The 24,834-nt window shown below is 41.2% G+C and overlaps 1 protein-coding gene across 1 annotated transcript in view; it reads left to right on the top strand.

The window, feature by feature from the left end:
* ARHGAP15 (Rho GTPase activating protein 15) overlaps positions 1-24,834 on the top strand; it is a 779,285-nt gene that overhangs the window by 334,364 nt on the left and 420,087 nt on the right. The window lies entirely within an intron of this gene.

Below are 24,834 nucleotides of genomic sequence, written 5' to 3'. Positions count from 1 at the left end.
CACTGCAAACAAAGGCAACAATGGCTGGTTGTCAATGGCAGGACACATAATGGGAGCCATGATACCAAATTTACTTCTGCGAAGCATCTAAAAAAGGTACGGGCAGAAACAGGGGTGTGTAATGAAGAGGCCACCTGTGTCTGGATGGTGGAGAACAAAACTATGGGATCTGCTCGTTCTTGTTAGTGGATCAAGCGATTCTCTGTACTGGTAATCTGTCTGGTGCCTGTTTGTCGTGTGTGTGCCCTCATGTAACCACTGTTCTGAACACCTCCTAAAAGCTAGGTCAGAATGGCCTAGATGGCAGGCAGTTCGTCAAAATCACCATTCAGCTTCAATCAGTCCAATGATGCGCCCCCTCTCAAGGTCTTTTAACTTGTCAAAATGTCTTCGAGGTCATTATAGAGTCATGTCCAGTAGGCAATGGTCTCTCACTAAGGCTATGCTCATATCACCGTTTCTCCTTCTGATCCATCATCCCTTATTTTGATTTATTCTGTTGTGCTCATTTTGCATCCTTTTGTTGTCAGTTCCATCACAGATCCATTATTTTTGACAGGACAAAAAGTCTTCCACACAGGAGATAGAAATCTCCAGTATCCTCAATGGAATACAGTCTCTAAACAAAAGGATCTTCCGTTTTTTTGATATGGTGGGGAAACTGAAGCTTATTGCTCCCATCATATACAGAGATCTCAGTAGCCACAATGTAGTTTCATTTCCATTCTCTGACAAATGCACAGTAATCCTCAGTCTATGACCGCTGAACTTTCTGCTGCACTCAGTGACTCTTTCCCTCAAGGGCTGGCACATATGTTGTCACTCGGTTGCTTTTGTAATCCACAGGGGGAGGAAGTTTCCCTGTTAATCTCTGGTCTTTGTTGTACACGCAGCCAAAGCTCAAACTAGACTGAATTACTTCCCCCAAGAGATGAAGAGGTGGTGCCAGCCCTGCCTAACAACAGAAGCTAGAAACCTACCACTCTCCCCATATACAACCCTAAATGGAGACCTCCTTTAAGTCTTCAAGGAATTGTGCCAAATTTAAAAGTTATCCCCTTTCCACAGGATAGGAGATAACTAGCTGATTAGTGAGGGTATGACAGCTTGGTCCCTAGCTGATCCTGACAATGGTAACCCTGTTCCCCCGTAAAAGGAGTGGCAGGGCGAGCATGACACTCCATAAGTGGAGAATTATTTGGCAGACATGACCTGAGAAAATCTTAGAAAATTCTGGACACTTGTTCGCAATGAACTCCTTAAGCCATGAGCCGCAAAAACATTAAGCCATGAGCCGCAACTCTTTTGTTTGACCCATATTATTTTGGCACGATGCCCAACAGTTCATGCTATGTGTAGCCTGAGTTTGTATAGGAGGAAATGCGGAGAGCAGCTATCTACAGGCTAATGCTCCTTAGTGGAAGGTCTAGAGATGAGCAAATCAAGTCTAAATTAGATTTTAGGTGATTCAATTTGGGCAAATATTGGAGAAAAAGAAATAATAAATACAGACGTGGACAAAATTGTTGGTACCCTTTGGTCAATGAAAGAAAAAGTCACAATGGTCACAGAAATAACTTTAATCTGACAAAAGTAATAATAAATTAAAATTCTATAAATGTTAACCAATGAAAGTCAGACATTGTTTTTCAACCATGCTTCAACAGAATTATGTAAAAAAATAAACTCATGAAACAGGCATGGACAAAAATGATGGTACCCCTAACTTAATATTTTGTTGCGCAACCTTTTGAGGCAATCACTGCAATCAAACGCTTCCTGTAACTGTCAATGAGACATCTGCACCTCTCAGCAGGTATTTTGGCCCACTCCTCATGAGCAAACTGCTCCAGTTGTGTCCGGTTTGAAGGGTGCCTTTTCCAGACTGCATGTTTCAGCTCCTTCCAAAGATGCTCAATAGGATTGAGGTCAGGGCTCATAGAAGGCCACTTTAGAATAGTCCAATTTTTTCCTCTTAGCCATTCTTGGGTGTTTTTAGCGGTGTGTTTTGGGTCATTGTCCTGTTGCAAGACCCATGACCTGCGACTGAGACCAAGCTTTCTGACACTGGCTAGTACATTTCTCTCTAGAATTCCTTGATAGTCTTGAGATTTCATTGTACCCTGCACAGATTCAAGACACCCTGTGCCAGACGCAGCAAAGCAGCCCCAGAACATAACAGAGCCTCCTCCATGTTTCACAGTAGGGACAGTGTTCTTTTCTTGATATGCTTCATTTTTTCGTCTGTGAACATACAGCTGATGTGCCTTGGCAAAAACTTCGATTTTTGTCTCATCTGTCCACAGGACATTCTCCCAGAAGCTTTGTGGCTTGTCAACATGTAGTTTGGCATATTCCAGTCTTGCTTTTTTATGATTCGTTTTCAACAATGGTGTCCTCCTTGGTCGTCTCCCATGTAGTCCACTTTGGCTCAAACAACGACGGATGGTGCGATCTGACACTGATGTTCCTTGAGCATGAAGTTCACCTTGAATCTCTTTAGAAGTCTTTCTAGGCTCTTTTGTTACCATTCGGATTATCCGTCTCTTAGATTTGTCATCAATTTTCCTCCTGCGGCCACGTCCAGGGAGGTTGGCTACAGTCCCATGGATCTTAAACTTATGAATAATATGTGCAACTGTACTCACAGGAACATCTAGTTGCTTGGAGATGGTCTTATAGCCTTTACCTTTAACATGCTTGTCTATAATTTTCTTTCTGATCTCTTGAGACAGCTCTTTCCTTTGCTTCCTCTGGTCCATGTCGAGTGTGGTACACACCATATCACCAAACAACACAGTGATTACCTGGAGCCATATATATAGGCCCAATGGCTGATTACAAGGTTGTAGACACCTGTGATGCTAATTAGTGGACACACCTTGAATTAACATGTCCCTTTGGTCACATTATGTTCTGTGTTTTCTAGGGGTACCATCATTTTTGTCCATGCCTGTTTCATGAGTTTATTTTTTTACATAATTCTGTTGAAGCATGGTTGAAAAACAATGTCTGACTTTCATTGGTTAACATTTATAGAATTTTAATTTATTATTACTTTTGTCAGATTAAAGTTATTTCTGTGACCATTGTGACTTTTTCTTTCATTGACCAAAGGGTACCAACAATTTTGTCCACGTCTGTAAATATAAAAAAATATATATTATGAGAAACAAGAATTAAAAATTTTAGTCCTTGGAGACCTCAGAGAGTCATAGATAAATGTTCACGCCAGTTGGAGCTCTTTAAATTCAGGTACAATCAAATTTTGAGAGATTCTCTCATCTACAGTAGAGACACTACATGAGGCTTTAGTTATAAGGTTAACTTAAAAGGGTTGTCTCATCTGAGACATTAATGGCATATCGCTAGGTTATGCCTCCAATGTCAGATAGGTGGAGACCCACGACTATCTCCAGAATGGAACTCCCTAAAGTGAGGAGAGCAGCTACGCCCTCCACTAATTTCTCTGGGAGTTGTGAGGTGGATGTAGCAGTGGCTTCGCTTGCGCTGTGTGCTCACCATTAATTTCTATGGGGACTTCAGAAAATGGCCAAGTGGATTTGCTTGGTTATTTTTGGAACTTCCATAGAAATTAATGGAAAGTATGCCAAGCATGCAAGGTGAGCTCTCCTTCACTTTTGGGGGCCCCTTTAGAGATAGGTGCAGGTCTCAGAGGTGGGACCCACACCTATCTGACTTTGATGGCATACCCTAACGATATGCCATGAAAGTCCCAGTAAAAACATACCCTTTAAGGGTAATTTATTCCAAAATGATAATAAAAACCCCTATAAAAATATGAAAATTAACAAACTGAATGGCAACATGACGGAGGCAGAACATTCCTTGTAGATTATGGGATTGAATATGTAAGAATGCTTCATTCCCAGCCTTGTCTTAGTGCTTTCATTTTTTGGGTGGGGGAGGGTTTGGGGGATTATACGTGTCATTTTTGACATTAGTGGATGTGAGACAAATCACACAGTACACTGTCTGTGATAAAGGGCTGATTCCTTTCAAACAAGCAGAAATTTCAAATGCTGATTAACTTTTAACTACGATTCTCTATAAATTTCTGTCTATCAAAAAATGACAAATGACACTCGGAAACCTGGATCCCATGCAAATACGTCTGTGCTGAGTGAAACCTAGCAGGTGTTCTCATTAGTGCGCGAAGACAAGAAACCATTTTTGAATGCATTTTTAATGCTCATAATTGGGGAGAAAATATCGACTGTTGCACAAAGATTTTTTTGTTTTCCAGGTGGCACCGGTTAAAGATTTATTAATACAAAATGTATATGAATATTAGCAATCTGTACTGAAACCTGCTTTGGCAAATGATTGACTGTAATGAGGGCTGGATGCTAATAATACCCTAGCGGAGGCTATTCATTATTACACTCCAGTCTCCGGCGCTGACTTCACATGAAGCCGCGTTATGTCTGATTGATGTCGTCAGGATTAGGAATTGGCAGTTAATAAGAGGGAAATTAATGTAGAGAAGAAGAACAATCAATAACACGCAGAATCATTTATTTTAAAACGGCAAATGAGGGGCATATGGAAAGTGATAGATGGCAATGATAGGCTGCCCTGGGGATCAGTCTGCAATGCTGGGACCTGTGAAAAATAGTCAAATTTATATTTTTTCCAAGTTTCTTTAGTTTCTGATAAGTTGATGTGTAACTATCTATCTAAAAGCACAAAAAAGCGACAGAACAAGTCAGGTGACGAGCGGTGGACCCACTTTTTATCACCCCAATTGCAACAATTCAGTCCAAAGCCTGAAACGTTTACTTGATGACCCAGAGCCGAAGGTCATGTCGGTACAAAAAGTGCTGCTGTTTCTTTTTTTCTATCTATCTATCTATCTATCTATCTATCTAGAAGAGATCACAGCACTCCAACCACAAAACTTTTTTCAAGCTCCAGGTGGGGAGCTGAATCGTCATATGTTTATGGACACTTGAAAATAAATCAATGGTTTTCCACTATTGCGGTGGGAGTCCTGTGATCTCTTCTAGAACATTTTCTTTTGACCTGTGGATTGGGTTCTGGATTGTGGGCACCATGTTTACACATTGTCAGCCCCAGTGTTGCTGCTGTTTTGTCTAATATCTGTCTATCTATTTATCTGTCTATCTCATATGTATCTGTATGTCTATCTATCTATCTATCTATCTATCTACAGTATCTTTCATCTATCTATGTCTATCTATCTATCTTAAAGGGAATCTGTCACCTGGTTTGAGCATATTAAGGTGCTACTACTGCCATGTACAATAAGATACCTTATTTATTGCTGTAGTCTTCATTTTTTGTTTCATGGTTTCATTAGCAATAGAATCCACTTTTTATGTTATGCAATTGAGTGTCCAAGGTGCCCGGAGGGGCATTATTATCCTTTTCTGGAACCCAGGAGCTCCCCCGTACAGTCCCAGCCCGCCTTCCTTTAGCGCTCAAGCACGCCTCTTCCAGCATAAGTAACTGCCCACACCCAAACTCTTTGCCGCCGCCCCCTCCGCTATGTGAAATCTCACGCAGGCGCAGTACCACGGACTGCCTGCACCTGCGCGATGTAGAAGCTCCTGAAAGGAACAGCTTTAAATGTGTCACTGGGCATGCGCCGAGCCCAGTGACACATTTAAAGCTATTGCCCTCAGGAGCTTCTACATCGCGCAGGCAGTCCGCGGTACTGCACCTGCAGGAGATTTCACATAGCGGAGGGGGGGGGCGGCGGCAAAGAGTTCGGGTGTGGGCAGTTACTTATGCTGAAAGAGGCGTGCTTGGGCTCTAAAGGAAGGCGGGCTGGGACTGTATGGGGGAGCTCCTGGGTTCCAGATTAGGATAATAACGCCCCTCTGGGCACCTTGGACACTCAATTGCATAACATAAAAAGTGGATTTTATTGCTAATGAAACAAAAAATGAAGACTACCGCGAGAAATAAGGTATTTTATTGAACATGGCAGTAGTAGCACCTTAATATGCTCAAACCAGGTGACAGATTCCCTTTAAGGACTCATTCCCACTTCAGTGTTTGATCAGTATTTTTCATCCTCAAGATCTGAAATGTAGTAAAAAAAAAGTATTAATCGTCCTTCACTGGGGCAGATTTACTAATCACATCTAATATCTAGAAAATGTAAACTTAGCCTAGACAGTGTGAGATTGCACCAGAGTCACAGATCACCAATAAGAGGAAGACAGAAGGACTATTTTGGATGCTGTTGAAGATAGACAATCCAGAGATAAAGTTGAACTTCCAAGGTTTATTTGAAGTGTAATGTGTTTTAGGACTGGACTCATCCATCTTCAGGCATTCCATAGCTGTGTGAAGCCTGGATATCTGACGTTACCTCTGGATTGTGTATCTTCAGTAGTGCATTCGGTAACCAGTCTGCTTTTGAACTTTTTTTTTCCTTTTTTTTACCATGTTCAAAGTGCACCTAGGGTGGTTGCAAGCCTCTCTGTGCACCCTTGCTCCACTAGCTTCCTCTGCCATTTCCATTTCCTTCTTCATTGACAAGGCCAGGCGAGATAACTATGCACGACCTGGCCCTGCTAATCAAGAAGGAGAGAAAGGGTCTAGCAGAAAACAGAACTAGCAAGGTTGCACAGAGTGACTTGGGCCTGTCCTCAGTGCACTTAACTGCTCATTTGCATATTGATTAAGAGTACTTTTTCTCCAGAATGAAGCAACAGATCACTAAGTAAAAAATATCCTTACAATTATCTGAGAAAGTACTACAAGGCAGTGTGCCTGGTTCATCAGTAACTTTCCTGCAGACTCTCTTTAAAGGGGTTCTCCGAGAATTAAGAAAGTAAAAATACTTAAATATTACTTTATGATAAATATATTCCCAAATATCTTTCTTTAGTTAGATTGGCTTGTTTTGTCTGGGGAGCAATCATTAGGAAAGATAAAATGGCCGCCATCCTATTAGTACACACATAATCTGTCCTAATCACACAGCAGGACAAGTTACTTTACAACACTGAGCTAAAGAACTGCCTCATCCTTCTCTCTTACATGTCAGGTATTATAATCCAGAATACAGATAATAAAATCTTCAGCTGTGGTAACGGGGGGCTGTGGTATGTAGTAATGTAGACACATACAAGTGCTGCTGCTCTTACTACACCCCTACCTCCTCTCTGTACTTCATCTCTCCTCATGAACTCCATCCCTGCAGAGATTCAGCTGAAGATTTTATCATCTGTATTCATGGTCATAATCCCTGACAAGTAGAGCATAGAGGAGGCTGAGGCAGCTCTTTAATTCAGTGTTCTAAAGTAACTTGTCCTCCTGTGTGATTAGAACAGGTTTTGTGTGTACTAATAGGACAGCAGCCATTTTATTTATCCTAAAGATTTCTCTCCAAAACGAACCATTATAACTAATGAAAGGTATTTGGGAATATAATTATAATAAAGTAATATTTAAGTACTTTCATTTTCTTAATTCCCGGAGAACAGCTTTAAGTTAGTACATTTTGGTTATCTGAATTCTCATTTACAGAGGGGCGAGCAGAGGTCAAAATGGTGTCCCTTCTACTTTCTATAGGCTGGCAAGAAGGAGGAACGGAGTGATGTAAGACAAGACTGCGGGATCACACAAAACCATCTTTGATTAATCTGTAACTGTGCAGATACATAGATCCGCATAGGAGCTGCTTACACAAAACGAAGCAAAGCTGTTTCATTTATTTTTTTTTTATTCTGGATGGAAATGTTTTCAGACATGAACCAAACCATATCTGAACTCCTAAATCAAGTTGCATTTAATTGCTTCCTGTTTAAGCTTTCCCCATCATTCCATGCCACTAACATGTAGATATGAACTTCAATGACTTTACAACTGTGTAACAAAAGAAATATTTCTGTAATGAGCAATTCCGGGCACTAATGTACTTAAAAAAAAAAAAAAAAGGTGAGCAAAATTAACCCTTCGGTACTCTCCACAGAGCACTGCTGCCCATAGTAACAGTAGGTGTCATGCACAAGTGCAAGCAACTTCACAGGAGAGTGAAAAGTTAATAAGTTGCTCCAGCTAATTAGAGAAGAGTGATTGCTTATCACCATGAACCAGGGCACGTTTTGCTTCCATTGGTGCATTAATTAGGATGTGGCATATGTATAACCTATAGATTATTATGTGCATCCTAAGGAGACGAGTTCTAGAAGAGGGTGTGGGTTAAAAAAGATATGTGTAAGGTCTAGGCTTCATTAACCTTATAATATATACATTGTATGGGGGAAGTCTATGAGCCCACCGCCGTAGGCAGTCTATTAAAGGTAGGGATGAGCGACTTGACTTCGGATGAAACATCCAAAGTCGATTCGCATAAAACTTTGTTAAAATACTGTATGAAGCGAGCACTACATGCAGTATTAGAATGTATCGGCTTCGATGAGCCGCAGTTATTACTTCGCGAAGTCTCGCGAGACTTCGGGTAATAATAACTTCAGAAATTAATTTCTATAACTATTAAAAACATTTTCCCGAACTCGGGTTCGGTTCCAAGGTACCACTTGAAACTGATCCCGAGTTATTATTTTTAAAACTTTTTTATTACTGAATATATATTTTTTTATATTTATTGGCTTAAGTTTGTCAATATCCAAACGGTTTTGTATAGAGAAAGCATCCTGTACATTGACGCCTCTTGGACCACACAGTAGGAAGCCAGCGCCAGGGCATGATACATATAGTTACAAGTCCCTCTGTTACTCACACAAGATAATGATAGCCTCAATGTATAATTAACAATTGTTTTGCAACTGAGAGGATCTGATAATGACGGGGTTACTTCCCCCTTTTCCACATTTTTCTGGACTGGCCTTTTTCGCAGATGAATTATAGGCAGCAATTAAATATTATTTTTTTTTTCTATATATGACATATTATATCGCAAGTAGTGTACACCCAAGATATGTTAAAGCCTGCTTACACAATATCATTAAGATATGGACAGTTATTATGCAAGGTCCATGTAATTTATAGTCGGAACAAATTCATCATAATGCGATCATCATCCAGTGCATAGGGCATCAGGGCTTGTGAAGGGGTTCAGTTTTTTTTATTATTATTATTATTATTATTATTATTATTATTATTATTTAATTTTATTTTAATATTAGTAGTTATCAGACTTTCTGAGAAATCTTGTGGCTGCTCTGGGGTGGGGAAGGAACAGATCACAGGTCCTCGAACATAGGTGCAGAAAAGATAAGCTAATATGAATGCTGGTTCTAGAGCATCTCCTACATATAATCCTTCATTGGTCTGCTGGTCAATATGTAGTTGTGGGCAATGGATGGGAATCATTAGACTAGTCCCTTATGTGCAAGTTAGTAGACAGCAGTAAATGCTATTATTTCTTTTAAAAGGGTTGTGTCACCGAGTACTGGAAACCGGCTGGTGGTTCTGACTTGGCCAACCCATGGTGGTGAGCTGTTTCAGTAGTGGAGGACCATCATAAATTGTATTAATAATAATCTAATGATCAATTGTGGCCTGATCTGCCAGAGAAAGTGTGTCTCTGCGTTGGCTGCTCTACTATGGCTCATAGAGCTATGCTGTCCATAGGCCTTAATAGGAAATAAAAAAATGCAGCAGTGGGCCCCATTGCCTGCAGGAATCCTGCACATATGGTAGATGTGCCCCTTGATTCATCTACGTATATTTAACCAATTGCTTATTTCAAAATGTCAATTGGTAGAAGGAGGCATGATCATGTGTGGGCAACCTACAGGAATCAACAGACTTTACTGATTATTAGAGATGAGCGAATCAATTCTAAAAGAATTGGATTTAAGCTGAATTTTGAAAAAATTTGTGATATTTAGTGGCTTTGTGAGAGAGGGAGAAATTAATAAATAAAAAAAATAGGTGAAAGAAAAAAAAAATTGAGAGACTAGAGTCCTAGGGTGCCTCATAGGGTCATACACAGTTTCAGGCCAATTGGAGCATTTTTGATTCAGGTAGACTTAACTCAGACCCGAATAGAATCGGTTGACCTATTTGGCTGAATCAAACCCAAATTGAATTTAGATTGATTAGCAATTATTTTTTCATAAAAATGTGAAGGGTATTAAAGCCAAAAACATATACTCACCTGTGGGATGGATAGGCTCTTGTGGGGAAAATGGGAAGGTGTAAGGATCTCAGCTACTTTGAATAAGGTCAAATTTTGATGACTAGATGAATAGGTCGGAGCATCTCCAAAATGGTTGGACTTGTGGGTTGTTCCCTGGTGGTCAAAGAAAGGACAATTGGTGAACCGAGGACAGGGTCATGGATGCCTAAGGCTTATTGATGCCCATAGAGAGTAAAGGCTAGCCCATCCAGTTCAGTCCCTCAGAAGAGCTACTGTACCACAAATTGCTGAAAACTCCCATGCTTGCTATGATACAACATAGTCACATAGTAGATAAGATTAGACTTTAGGTTTTAAGTTTTGACTTATTGGTATACAGTGGGAATATCCATTTGTGAGCTATAACAATATTCATGAGAATCTATCCTGGGAGGATAGCACATGAAATAGTTCAAACCACATAAATATTACTAAAAATCAGGCGGTACATCAGTGATGTTACTAAACCCTAGGAAATGAATAGGCTCTTTACAGGTTAATCCACATAATGGCTGCCACCACTGTGTTCGGGCACAACAATTTATCCAGAGCGATATGCAAGTATGTAAACTGCAAATTAGCTGGATAAAGTCCTGAGGTTCCTGCTTCATGGAGGTTGCTTTCTGCAGGTGTAAGAAGCAAAGCTGTATTACTGATGGAAGAATCAAGTAAACAGCGATAGAAGAATCAGGTGATGATCTTGTTGGAGGCAGTGCCCTATTTTAATTGTGTGCATTAGGCACTTTTCATATGAGTATGATGGGGCATTTCCCAAACCTGGGTCTTGTGTCCTGCCCCAACAATTCCATTGAACTTGGATTTCCTTATGATATTGTTAGTTTGAGTTAGTAGATTCATGGTCGGAAGGGAATTTGTTATCATAATGCAGGTGCAAAAATGTGCCCATTTTAGACTCCCGTGAAACTAGCCTTAGGAGTCAGGTACACGGTCAGTATGTGTCCACATTTAGTCCCTATGGCTTCAGATTATGGAGCCACAAGCAATACGTATGTGCACTGCTAAATGGTGCCTTCACAGCACCGTATTGCAGAGCTATTTTCCCAAGACATGATGTTTTTAGGGAATAATACTTTCCTAATACAACAACTGATGGATGGAACATGGCATGATTGTTTCTCTTTCTCATATTTTATTTCAATCCAAGACAAAAAGAAAAGTCAGGGATAAAAATGTTCAACCAGTTTGCTTTGGAATGCTAATGAGAATGATGACAGTGGTAGAAGAGAAAACTGATCTTTGTGAAGCCAATGACCCCCAGAGGTGCACCTAGCTTTTCTGCTGCGTGAGGTGAAAATTGACATGGTACCCATGCCAAATTCTCGATGTACTCTCTTCACCCAGCTCTACTGTTAATTTAAAGACAGATTTGGGTGGACATTACATACAGCACTACAAAACATAACGCCGATTGCAGTGTAACTGTCACGGCTGAGGATGGGGGAAACCCTCAGCCGTGTGATGCCAGATGATGTTGTGGCTACTCGGCCATGAGAACAGGATAGGGAGCAGGTCACCGCCTCAAGCATCCCTAACCTGACCCTAACTCCTAACCTGCATGGGCCGACCTTAAAGGTAGGAGGACCCATGCGCAGGAACCTCGGAGCCCTGACTTACCCTCCGCAGATCCCTGAGCTAGGAGCTGGGTAAGACGACCTACTCCTCCTAGGCACGGAGGAGCAGGAGTCTCAATGGCCAAGCTGTTGGGAAAAGGGGAACTCATACAGCCTTATGGGTATGGCAGGCGAACACGTAGTTCCACCAACCTGCCACAGCCTTGCTGACTGGATCCCTGTGCAAACAGGAATCCAGAACCGTAAGCTGCACCAAAACACATAGCAAGGTCCCAACAGAACATAACATACAACAACACAGTGCACACAACACACAGACACCTAACATAGAGGTTGCTAGGTGCAACCGCATGCACAGCAGGAAAGCTGCCACATAACTAGCGTTGTCAGCGGCAACCACAGGTGAGGCAAATACCACTGCCCTCACCTGTGATTGACAACAAAACAAAACCGCTGACAAACACATGCGGTTGAAGAGTCACGGTCATAGCCATGGCCGTGACAGTAACATAGTTATTACATCCAGTGGTATCTCCTCTGATGCAGTCGTTCTCTTTTCTCATCTTCTCCCATTCGAGATCAACACCACCTTGATCACTTCTTTCAGCCTTGTCTCATCCGCTATGAAGTCCACAGGCGGATTATGTAACTATAAACACCTGCGTCACGATGCAGGAATTGATGACACAGTGCAGGTCACAACGATGTCATTGCAACCTCTTGAGCTCTTCTACTGCTTCATAGGCCTAAGGGGTTGAATGGCGAGGATGGGAGCCATAGAGGCAGCTCTTGTCACCTCATGGCAGAAAAGACCCTGGACCTGTGCATTGTGTTAGTAGATAGAAAGCTACAGTACATGTCCACTAAGCTGTTAAGGTGGATTTATACATTGTAATAATCGGGCAGATTATCAGGAATGAACATTCCTGTGAACGCTCATTCTCGACAATCTGCCCATTTAAAGGTTCTGCCGATTACCCAATGAACGAGCAAAACACTTGCAAAACAATGTAACTGTATGAGGAAGAGTGATTGCAATAGAGATCCCTCATTCTCTTACTGTGGAGGAGATCACTGCATGTAAATGCAGCTTTCTCCTGCACTGAACGAGCAGCCGACTATTGGGAGGGAGTGCTTCTTCCCTGACAATCGGCTGCTCATTGCAAGGTGTAAATGCACCATTACTTAAAATTATAGTGGCTTCAAAGTGGCTGTGCTTGGTTTTTGCAATGAGGCTGAGCTGCAATTCAGCCATGTGACCTATGTACGGTGATGTCACTGACCTAGGAGAAGACCAAAGCACTGGCGGAGTAACCCAGTCTTTTCTATCAGCTGATTGGCGTGGGCCGTGAGTGTCAGACCCCGGCAGATCTGATATTGATGGCGTACCATAAAGATAGGTCATTAGTATCTTCTCCTGGATAACCCCTTTAAAAGGGTTGTCTGGGATTTTGATATTGATAGGTAATCAATATGAGATTGATGGGGTACATCTCCCGGTGCCCCAGCCAATCAGCTGCTTGAAGAGGCCATGGTACTATGGTGCTTACCTAGGCCAGTGAAGTCACGTTCATCAGTCACATGACCTAGACCAGGGGTCAGCAACCTTCAGCACTCCAGTTGTTGTGAAACAACAATTCCCAGCATGCTCCATGCATTCCTATGATATTTCTTAGAAGAGCAGAGCAAGTATACATGCTGGGAGTTGTAGTTTTACAACAGCTGGACTGCCAGAGGTTGCCTACCCCTGACCTAGGCGCAGCTCTGTCCCATTCAAGAGAATAGGACTGAGCTGCAATACCAAGCACAGCCACTATACAATGTACAGCGCTGTGCTTTGTAAGCTGTGAGCCATGAGTCTGATCCCCACCGATCAGATATTGATTACTTATCCTGAGGATAGGCCATCAATATCAAAATCCAGGAAAACCCCTTTAATACACAAATCAACTAATAAATCTCACTGATGATACATCTTGTGCGTGCAATGCATCAGTCCTGTATAGCTGGAGGGTGGGACCTCAAAATTAATTCCTTGGTGGGCCCAAGAGACTCCAGTCCACCACTGAGTATACAGTGCTGCCCATAATTATTCATACCCCTGGCAAATTTTGACTTAATGTTACTTTTATTCAACCAGCAAGTATTTTTTTGACGGGAAATGACATAGGTGTCTCCCAAAAGATAATAAGACAATGTACAAGAGGCATTATTTTGGAAAAAAAAAACATTTCTCAGCTCTTATTTACATTTGAGCAAAAAGTGTCCAGTCCATCATTATTCATACCCTTCTCAATAATCAATAGAAAAGCCTTTATTAGCTATTAAAGCAATCAGACTCTTCCTATAATTGCAGACCAGCTTTTTTGCATGTCTCCACAGGTATTTTTGCCCATTCATCTTTAGCAACCAGCTCCAAATATTTCAGGTTGGAGGGTCTTCTTGCCATCACCCTGATCTTTAGCTCCCTCCACAGATTCTCAATTGGATTCAAGTCTGGACTCTGGCTGGGCCACTCCAAAACATTAATGTTGTTGTCTGCTAACCATTTCTTCACCACTTTTGCTGTGTGTTTTGGGTCATTGTCATACTGAAATGTCCACTGGTGCCCAAGGCCAAGTTTCTCTGCAGACGGCCTGATGTTGTCGTTGAGAATCCTCATGTATTGCTCTTTTTTCATGGTGCCGTTTACTGTGATTAGGTTCCCTGGTCCATTGGCTGAAATAAACCCCCAAAGCATTAGGTTCCCACCACCATGTTTGACAGTGGGGAGGGTGTTCTTTGGGTTGAAGGCATCTCCTTTTTTATGCCAAATGAAGGAAACATCATTGTGACCAAACAATTCAATTTTTATTTCATCTGACCATAACACAGAAGACCAGAAGTCTTCTTCTTTGTCCAGATGAGCTTTTGCAAAGGCCAAGTGAGCTTTTGTGTGCCTTATCTGGAGAAGTGGAGCCCAGCAGTGTGCAGTGTCCGTTGGATTGTCTGCCTTGAGACATTGCCACCAGCAGAGCCCAGATTCACCATAATGGCCTTGGTGGTGATCCTTGGATTCTTTTTCACCTCTCTAACTATCCTCCTGGCAGCACAGGTGTCACTTTTGACTTACGACCACGTCCTCTGAGATTTTCCACAGTGCGGAACATCTTGTATTTTTTGCTCAAATGTAAATAAAAGCTGAGAAATGTTTTTTTCCCACAATAATGCCTCTTGTACATCGTCTTAATATCTTTTGGGAGACACCTACTGTATGTCATTTCCCATCAAAAAATTACTTGCTGGTTGAATAAAAGTAACTTTAAGTCAAAATTTGCCAGGGGTATGAATAATTATGGGCAGCACTGTATGTTCCTTAGTTGTGCTACCTTCTCTACATGTGCGGAAATCATTCCTGTAAGTCACTTTAACCAATGGGGCTCCTTCCAATCTCCAAAACTAAGGCCCTCAGAAAGCCAATTATCCAGTAGGAAGTTCAGGCTAGTTCTGGAAAAAAATATGCAAGTCCCATGCTGATTTTGCACTTGGTCAGATTCAACCGCAGGTACTCGGCAATATTACTAACCACCGAGCCACAGTGCGCTCTATGGACATAGCGTGGTTCTGTGTGCACTGTAGGCTGACCATAGAAGCCATGTCCATCAGGATACGACCTTCGACAGAATAATTTCTTTTTTGTATTCTGAAAAGTCTCCAGTTTTTAACCTCCGGGAACAACATTGAAAACAGCAATTTTAGAACTGTACATTACATCCAAGCAAAATGGACACCTCCCATTGTTCAACAGGGCAGGCTGCAATTTCAGCTATATTCTTAAAGACATGTTATATTCTGGATGCAAAGTAAAGAAGAAAGTGCAGGGTTCTAATAAAAGTAGTAAGAATGTGACACTACTATATTATCTTGATGAGGACATACATATGTGATTGCCCATTTTAACAAATATGGCTCCCTGGTGTCCTATTCTTCACAAGATGGATAGAGTGTACTATTAGTGTCTTCAGCTAGTAACCATGACACAGCACCCTCTCTTCAACCAACTTTCAAAAGTTTTGTGATGAAAGCTATGATTATGTGCCCTAAGAGAAAGGGCAAGTGCAACTTTTTGTGTAATAAGTTAGGATTATATGAAGCTGCAGTGAATAATTCTCTCTACAACTATCTGTATAGCACATCAGTCAATTATAGCATGACTATTGCTTTAAAAAATAAATCTAAACATTTCTAAAAAAAAAAAAAAAATCATCCTATTTTTTTTTAAATGCATCCCAAATGTTATGAGAGAAGTATTTGAAAATTTGATTCGGCTGCTTTGACGAATTTTATAAAAACAATGTGCTTTGTGACAAATAACTTCATCACGAAGCGCATTGCTTTGTAAGTAGTGGGTGCAGATTGCTCACTGCTCCCCGTCATTGTACCCCTTAAGATGACGCGTTCATAGCTGATTGCGGCATCTGACATTGATATTACAGTGTTAAATTTTAAAAATTTTATAAAATCATACTTAGGCTTCATGCGCACGAACGTTGTTTGTTTCCGAGTCTTTTTGCGGATAGGATGCGGACCCATTCATTTCAAAGGGTCCGCAAAAAATGCGGACAGCACACCGTGTGCCGTCCACATCAGTATGTCCGTTCCGTAGCCCCGCAAAAAAAAAATAGAATATGTCCTATTCTTGTCCGTTTTAGGCATTGTTACAATGGATCCACAAAAAAAAAAAAACCTGATGGCATACGGATGTTATCCGTTTTTTTGTGGATCCGTAATTTGCGGACTGCAAAACACATACGGTCGTGTGCATGTAGCCTTACCCTTATCCTTAAAAAAAATTACTTACCTCCTCCGCTTGTCTGCTTGAGCGCACAGAGCCGACCGCCGCCATCTTGATTGTAGATCCATCGCGTGGCCAGTGATGACGTCATCACGCTGGGATTTTGTGTGGGATCTTCAATTAAGATGGCAGCGGCCGGCTCTTCGCACTCAAACGGAGGAGGTAAGTATTTTTATTTTTTTACCACTATTCACGGAAAATCAATTCATTACCGTGAAGCACGATGAAATTGGGCTTTGCGGCGAATCGAATTTTCCCAGAAATTCAGATCGAATTCGATTGGCTCAACACTAATTACAATTTAAAAACCAAATATATTTTTTTTTTACCTGGTTTCCCTTAGGTTGCATTTACCCTAGGCTTTCAGGAATACTCATGATGCATATGTCAAATGGATCAGTGGGCCCCTGTTCACCCGATGGGGGCCAAAAAGAGTGTCCTTTTGGACTAGAAAGGGCTGGTATACTGCACCATTCCATAAACACATCCAGCAAAAACACTACCTGTTTTTTTTATTTATTTTTTATTTTTTACATGGGAGCCTAAAGGCGATGTACACTACAAATTCCAGATACGCCAAATATGGATAGCGGCCGTGTGCATCCCACACTTTCTGCCTACAATTTCCAATTTGCGGAACTGCTGCATGGATACGGACAGCACTTGGATGACATCTGTGAGCTGTCCACATTTTTTGCGGCCACTAAAAATGAATAGGTCCATGTGCCATCCGCAAAAAAATGTGGCTTGGACGCGGACCAAAGATACGGTCGAGGCCTTAATGGCAAAGAACCATCAGGGAGAAAGTAAAAAAAATAAAAATTCTCATTGTCCCGTCTTTTGCTTCTAGTTTTTGTGAAATTCCACATTCAAAGTTCTGGACTATTGGAAGTCAAATTAAAGGGATTTCACTGTCTTGTGATTTACATGTTGTAATATTTCATTTATATATTGCTTTTTTTTCCCCACTTTTTACATTCAGGCAAATTATTTTGGTCTTTGACCGATCACATAATAACATTGATCAACCGAGGCTCCGCTATAAATTTGCACGTTAGCATGAGTAATTAAACAGCGATGCCCTTTATCATCTGCATTTTTATGCTTACTACAGGAGGCCCACGTGAAGCCGCCGCAGCGATTATGATTTAAAGCCTTTTGTGTTCATTTACGGGATGGAGAATAATATGGCGTGAAGGGTTATATAAGTGGAGCCGCTCTTATAAACACATTCTGAGGGATTACTGCACTTTTTTTTTTTTTTTCCACTGACTCGCCATACATCCATTGAATTTTCAAGTGCCTCTGAAAGTGAAAGATTGTATCGCCTCTGGTAACTGTGAGCGGGCAATTCAGCGGCAGTCATTCGCTCAGTAACATAGTTACTAGCTCCATAGGTATTTATAATAGTGCCAGTTAAGCCGTGGTGGTATTAATTGAGAAAGAAACAATGTTGGCCAACATATCAGGGGTGTCCACTAGCCTTTTAAATTGTATAATAGGATCTTTGACATCCAACTGAAAATTCAGAGAAAACACGCAGCGAAAACCTTGATTTAACATCTCATTAACATTTAATTGGGAAAAAAGACATTTCCAAACTAATAGGAATAGTTTAAACAGACACTAATGAAAGAGATGAGCTGAGCCTCTTTCTGTTCTGTGCCTCTTACTTACTGAGCCCTGTCCATAAGCATTAATGCACGGCCGATAAATGATCAAAATGAATTAAATTTAAAAAAATATATATTATTATTTTTACATTTTAGGCTACTTTCAAACTCGCGTTTGGTGCTGATCCGTCATGGATCTGCACAAACGCATCCGTTCAGATAATACAACCGCATGCATCCGTTCAGAACGGATCCGTTTGTATTATCTTTACTATAGCCAAAACGGATCCATCTTGAACACCATTGAAAGTCAATGGGGGACTGATCCGTTTTCTATTGCTCCATATTGTGTCAGTGAAAATTGATCCGTCCTGACACACAATGTAAGTCAATAGGGACGGATCCGTTTTTTTTCTCAGTTTTGTCAGACGGACACCAAAGCGCAATGGAGACGGAACGGAGCCAAACTGATGCATTCTGAGCGGATCCTCATCCATTCAGAATGCATTAAGGGCAAAACTGATCCATTTTGGACCGCGTCTGAGAGATCTGAAAGGAAAAGTATAAGACTAGGGCTATAGGGTGACCTTAGTGGTGTGACACCAATTCATAGCATTGCATTGTCTCAGACTAATTGCAAAATGATGCTACTGCGGCGCCATATATGTAATAAATCCAAACCTGTCGATTGCAGTTTGGAAATGGCAATTGACTTTTCAGAGACTTCACACAGATTATGACTGTGACTGACCGTGTCGGTAATTATTTTTTTTTTGTGCATGTTGCAAATCCTCAATTGCATGAACCTGCAGCCAAATCGTATCCTAAAAGACATAATGCAACTTGAATGCAATAGCGCATTTTTTGGTTGTGCCACATGTATGCGACATGATGTGTGTCCAAAGTTGCCCAATAGCCCTAGCCTGAAGGAAGGATTGGTGCTTCTTTTCACTTTGCTGCATTTTAATGACATTTTGATTGGTATTTGTCATGTTTTAGTTTTTTTTAGATTAAAAATTCTATGGCTAGATTTGAATGTAAAGTTGAGTGGCATTAGATTTTTTTTAACCATTTTTGTATTGTTTTGGAAGGCAGATGCATTTCCCAAAATTCTCAGCGTGCTCTGGGTATGGTATTTTTCTAGGGTTCTTTCCATAGGCTTCCCTATAAGACTTCAAAAACACCATAAAAAATATTCTTGATCAAAATGCAAAAAAAAAAATATCTAGAAATCATGGTTTTACAAATATTTAGAAACTCTGAAAAAAGTGTGTGTAAAGGGTCCATAAGAGAAAGGTTGATGGGAGATACCCTGTTCCCAGTTTGGCCAAATGCAGCACAAGAGAGGTGTACCATAAGTTAGCTGTTGACGCATGAAAATGGATATAAGTTACTGAACGCAAAAAATATATTGCAAAGCTGAAAATTTCCCAGGATGCTTTATTTATTCTTAAGAAGGATTTCCTTGCCCACTGTAGTAATAGGGAGCAGGCATTGTTTAACTAAGAATGCACCACCCTACTGGTCACTTGAGGATCGTGTGTTGTTCATTTCAGATGTCCTATACGTTCTTGTAGTATGTGAAAGGAGCTGTCCAGGATTTTGATATAGATGGGCTATCCCTAGGATAAGCCCTCAACATCTGATGATGCAAGGGTCCGACAACCCGCAACCCCACCGATCAGCTGTATATTTGTAGCTCCACTACCAGCTCTGTCTGTTGTGTAATCGATGGAGTTGGTAACTGTTGCACTGCTCCCATTCACTTCAATTACTTCTGATGCCAGAGCAACAAGGTAACAGCTCTCTGGTGGGTGTGCAGAGTGTCGGACCCCTACCAATTTGATATTGATGTCCTATGCTGAGGATAGGCTGTGAATATCAAAATCCTGGAAAACCCCTTTAAGGACTTCTCTCTAGAATGCACTTAGGGCCAAATGATGGACCAATATTATACAGATCCATAATACAGCATCCATAGACAGCTCTGCATACCTATAGGTTTGCAGAGGTAACAGTCACACCTGGGCCCTGGAACTTACAGGGTCTAGTGCATAAGCATTGTTTAGGCTTCAGCATGTGCATGAGATCTAAGTGCTTGAAGGAAACTAGAATTTCTGGGATGACTTCTGATACCTGAAAAATGGATGACAAATGAAACCTCCAGTAAAATTGTTAGGCTACTTTCACACTAGCGTTCGTCGGTCCGCTCGTGAGCTCCGTTTGAAGGGGCTCACGAGCGGACCCGAACGCAGCCGTCCAGCCCTGATGCAGTCTGAATGGAGCGGATCCGCTCAGACTGCATCAGTCTGGCGGCGTTCAGCCTCCGCTCCGCTCGCCTCCGCACGGACAGGCGGACAGCTGAACGCTGCTTGCAGCGTTCGGGTGTCCGCCTGGCCGTGCGGAGGCGTGCGGATCCGTCCAGACTTACAATGTAAGTCAATGGGGACGGATCCGTTTGAAGATGCCACAATATGGCTCAATCTTCAGGCGGATCCGTCCCCCATTGACTTTACATTGAAAGTCTGGACGGATCCATACGAGGCTATTTTCACACTTAGCTGTTATATGCTAAAATAATGCAGACGGATCCGTTCTGAACGGACCCTCCGTCTGCATTATTATGATCGGATCCGTTCAGAACGGATCCGATCGAACGCTAGTGTGAAAGTAGCCTTAGTGGTATCCATCAAAGGGCAACACCGGTACTAAAAACATTAGTAAAAGTGGAATGTTTTTCTGCACCTGTGGAGAAACTTATTGAAAGGGGATGTACAGAATTAGAAAAATATGGTTGGAAACATCACCATATTGGTACATGGGTTGTGTCTGGCAGTTTGGCTCCATTGACCCAGTGTGGACGCCCCCTAAGCCTGAACATCAAAAGAATACTGCGTCACCATGCAGGAATACAATTACTCAGATGCATCTGGTAGCAATTCATTTCATAATAGGAAATGACATAATAAAATATAAATATATTTAGAAGTCAACACCAGGATTTGTTCAGTTCAACAGCTAGTCAGGGTTGTGTGTGATTCAAGTTTTGCCAATTAATTTACCGAATAAAATCCAAGATGTGTGCTCCTAATTATAATTGTGATACCTATTGCTTGGTGGAATTTTATGCCAGATGCTACAAACCAAACTTAAATCATCAGTCTGGATTTATTTTGCTCATCTGGTCGCAAAGTGTGTCATCTATGGTGCCAAAGGCATTGGCAGTTTAAATCCATATCCAATAGAACATAAGGTGCATTCATTTTTGACGATTCCTGTGTTTGACCAGGATGTGGACATTTCCCAGTGGAGTCCTAATGGGTCCATCCATGTTATTGGCTTCTGGATATTTCATACATTTTATATATGTGGTGATTCACAGATAGCATCAAGCGTCACAATCATCAGTCCACTTACAGTTGACTCATACTGGCTTTTGTGGTGATTCTACATTGGGATGATCAATTGGGTAAATTTTGTTTTATGTAGTACATTAATCCCCTTTTTTTTTGGAATCTGCTCGAATTTACTCAACTGTACTTTTTGGTTCTCCACTAAAGCTGCGGCGAGTTCCTGGTTCCTGGTAGACTTTTGGTACCACATCTGAGAAGGCTCCAAGCGAGTCAAGCCAATGCCATGAACGTCACATTAAATCCTGTTGACTAGTAATGGATCTGAAAGAACTGTTCTTAGATTGTGTGTGTGTATGATGACCAGCTATATTAAAGAACTACCATATCTGCAGTGGAAAACAAAGCACCTTGTACCAAAACTGAGTAGAAGCAGTAGAATAAAGTAGAGTAGAGTAGAGCTGGTACAGTGCAGTGGAAAAGTGGCTTTAGTGAATCAGGATAGTTCAATAGATTTGACAACAGACCTAAAGAACTCAACATAAAAGGTGATATTGCCATGAGGTGGGCCAAAGAGAAAGATTGTCTCTGCAACATCCAACAAACTAAGCTTAACTACATCTTTTAAGGTGCCCATCCACATGAGATAAAAGTGAACCAATTTTACCATTTTGGCTGGTTGAAAAATGATTGATCGTCCGTGGTTGCCAACAACAGGTTTGTTTCCATCAAAAAGTGTTGGCCAACTTGGAGAATTTGTAATGTGGTCAGTTGAAAGTTCTTGTGTGCAACATGATTGTCTGAATTCGACCGTTCATTTACCATTTTCCTCAAGAACCAGTGAATCAGACTTAAAAAAAAATGACAAGCATAAACGGCTAAAATTAAACCCCCCATGGCTTACAGCTACTGTAAAAAGGGCAATAAAAGACAAAAAGAGAACATTTAAAAAAAATACAAATCTGAGGGGTCAGCTGTAGCGTTTAAAGATTACAAAGGAGATAAATTTAGCAAAAATACAAAACGTACAGCAGGTAGCAAAAGAGAGCAAAACAAATCCCAAAAATTCTTTAAATATATACAGTAAATGCTAAAAATAACTAGGTCTGAGCAGGTAGGTCCACTAAATAATGGTAAAGGGTAGTATCTGAAGATAAGGAAAAGGCAGAGTTACTAAATGTTGTTTTTTAGCTCTGTATATACAAAAGAAGAGGAAGGAGCTGATATATGCAGCGCCGGGGCTGTTATTACATCCAGTAATATACTCAATTGGCTAACTGTAGATATGGTCCCTGTTTATAATTTTTAGGGATTCTCTAGGTACTGGTAGAGTGCTAAGTGATTGGGGCAAGACAAACGTGGTGCCCATATTCAAAAAAGGATCTAGGTCCTCCACAGGTAATTATAGACCTATAGGCTTGGAAAGTATAGTTTGTAATTGGATTGAAAAGTGGCTAAAGGACCTTGTCCAGAGAGCGATGGCATTCACTGATTATCAGGCGATTAGAGGAACACCTCTTCCCAACAATGACCTGCAAAATTGGTCAGTGTAAAGGGAGCTTAACTATCAGGACAACCACCGTTGACCTAAAGGGTCTCATGAACTCGTGAATCGGCCATAGATTCATGAATCGCCAAATTGTCAAGTGCTCAAACTGAATTATTTTAAAGTAGCCATAACTTCAAGTATTAGTATCATTCATTATATGAGATAACATAATTTAACATACAGTTAAGTTGGCCATATAAATCAGATAACTGTCAGCCAAATGCAAGTTCTACGGCAGAACAGCTGAATGGCAGGAATGCGGGGTCTTGGACACTCACCGATCAAATAGTGATCGCCTATCCTGAGGTAAAGTGTAACTGTGACATAAGATGGAATTTTGCGTTTAACAGATCTAGTCATTGGACTTCCTGTTATTTATACAGTCTTACCATAGACTTACAATCGGCTACTTTGCCAAATTATTTTATAACAAATCGCGTTCCATTGTCAGTAGCAGGTGCAATGACGGAGATCGGCGATTGTGCCGTCCCCCTTCATTGAACCCCTCAGATGTCGCGTTCATCACTGATTGTGGCATCTGAGATAAAAAATTAGGGCTTTTCAGGGGTTAATCAGTGAACAAAAAAATATACTCACCTTATCCATTTGAGTGTGAAGAAGCCTCCGTGGCCATCTTGATTGAAGATCCTGCGTGATATCTTGCGTGGTGCATGATGACATCATCACTCTGGTTGGCGTGGTGAGGTCATACGTCATCGCACAAGAGATTTTGTGTGGGATCTTCAATCAAGATGGCCTCCGTGGCCTCTTTGCACTGAAATGGATAAGGTGAATATGTTTTGTCTTGTTTTTTACGCCATTTAGTGCAATGAGGAAGGGGTTGAACCCCGAAACGCGTCTGGTGCTACACCCCATTGCTGTACTGAAACATTGAATTTACCAACCAACCGACCGCAACCGAAAAAACGAGCCGACCTCAACATCCTGATGGAATAGTGCTAAAAACAACTAAAGGCATATTCTGGGAATAAAAACACCTGAAGGCTCAAAGTAATATCATCGGATGAACAACAGGTCGAAGGAAAGGTAACGGATTATCTCTCTTTGCAAGCTATTCAGGAGCGGGACGCCGCTACCTAGATTGCTTTGGCGTGACGTCGCCATATTTATTTGAAATACTGCAGTTAATGAAATATTGACATTATTTTCGGAGTCATTCCCATTGGACTAAGAGGCCTATTAGGTCGCATTGTTGAACATTTATCAGCTGGTCATCAAATACAATTTACTCTGTCTACAGCTTACCCATGTTACAATCCTTATGATACATAGTTTTATCTGTTATATTTGTGATATATTGTGCTACATTGTTTTATCAACTTTTTTCGCTGTAGTAATAAAAGCTAATATTTGCTTATAGTACTTGGTCTCGGTTATCCTTGAGTGCCCTGTTTATTCATTTTAATTTATCAAGATGTGCACAGGAATATGTTCCTAGTCAGATCTGTCATTGCATTCTGCAGTTTCTTCAATTAGGGCAGCGACAAGGATTTTGGTGCCCTCGGTAGATGTGGAAAACGTTGCCCCCCCCCTTAAAATAGCGAACTGGGCAAACAGAAACAGTCCCCCCCCCCCCCCATTGTCACAATACACAGTTCAACTGCTGCAAAACATCACAGAGAGCTCAGCTGCTGTAGAACCTCATAATGCACACCTCAGCTGCTGAAGAACCTCATAATTGTCACGAAGGGAGGGATAAGTGCAGCCCTAATATAAACCCGCACCTCT

This window comes from Bufo gargarizans, chromosome 8 (assembly GCF_014858855.1).
Source record: "Bufo gargarizans isolate SCDJY-AF-19 chromosome 8, ASM1485885v1, whole genome shotgun sequence".
Taxonomy (NCBI): domain Eukaryota; kingdom Metazoa; phylum Chordata; class Amphibia; order Anura; family Bufonidae; genus Bufo; species Bufo gargarizans.
The sequence above is the reverse complement of the archived record's forward strand: the minus strand, read 5'-3'. Positions and strand labels throughout refer to the sequence as shown.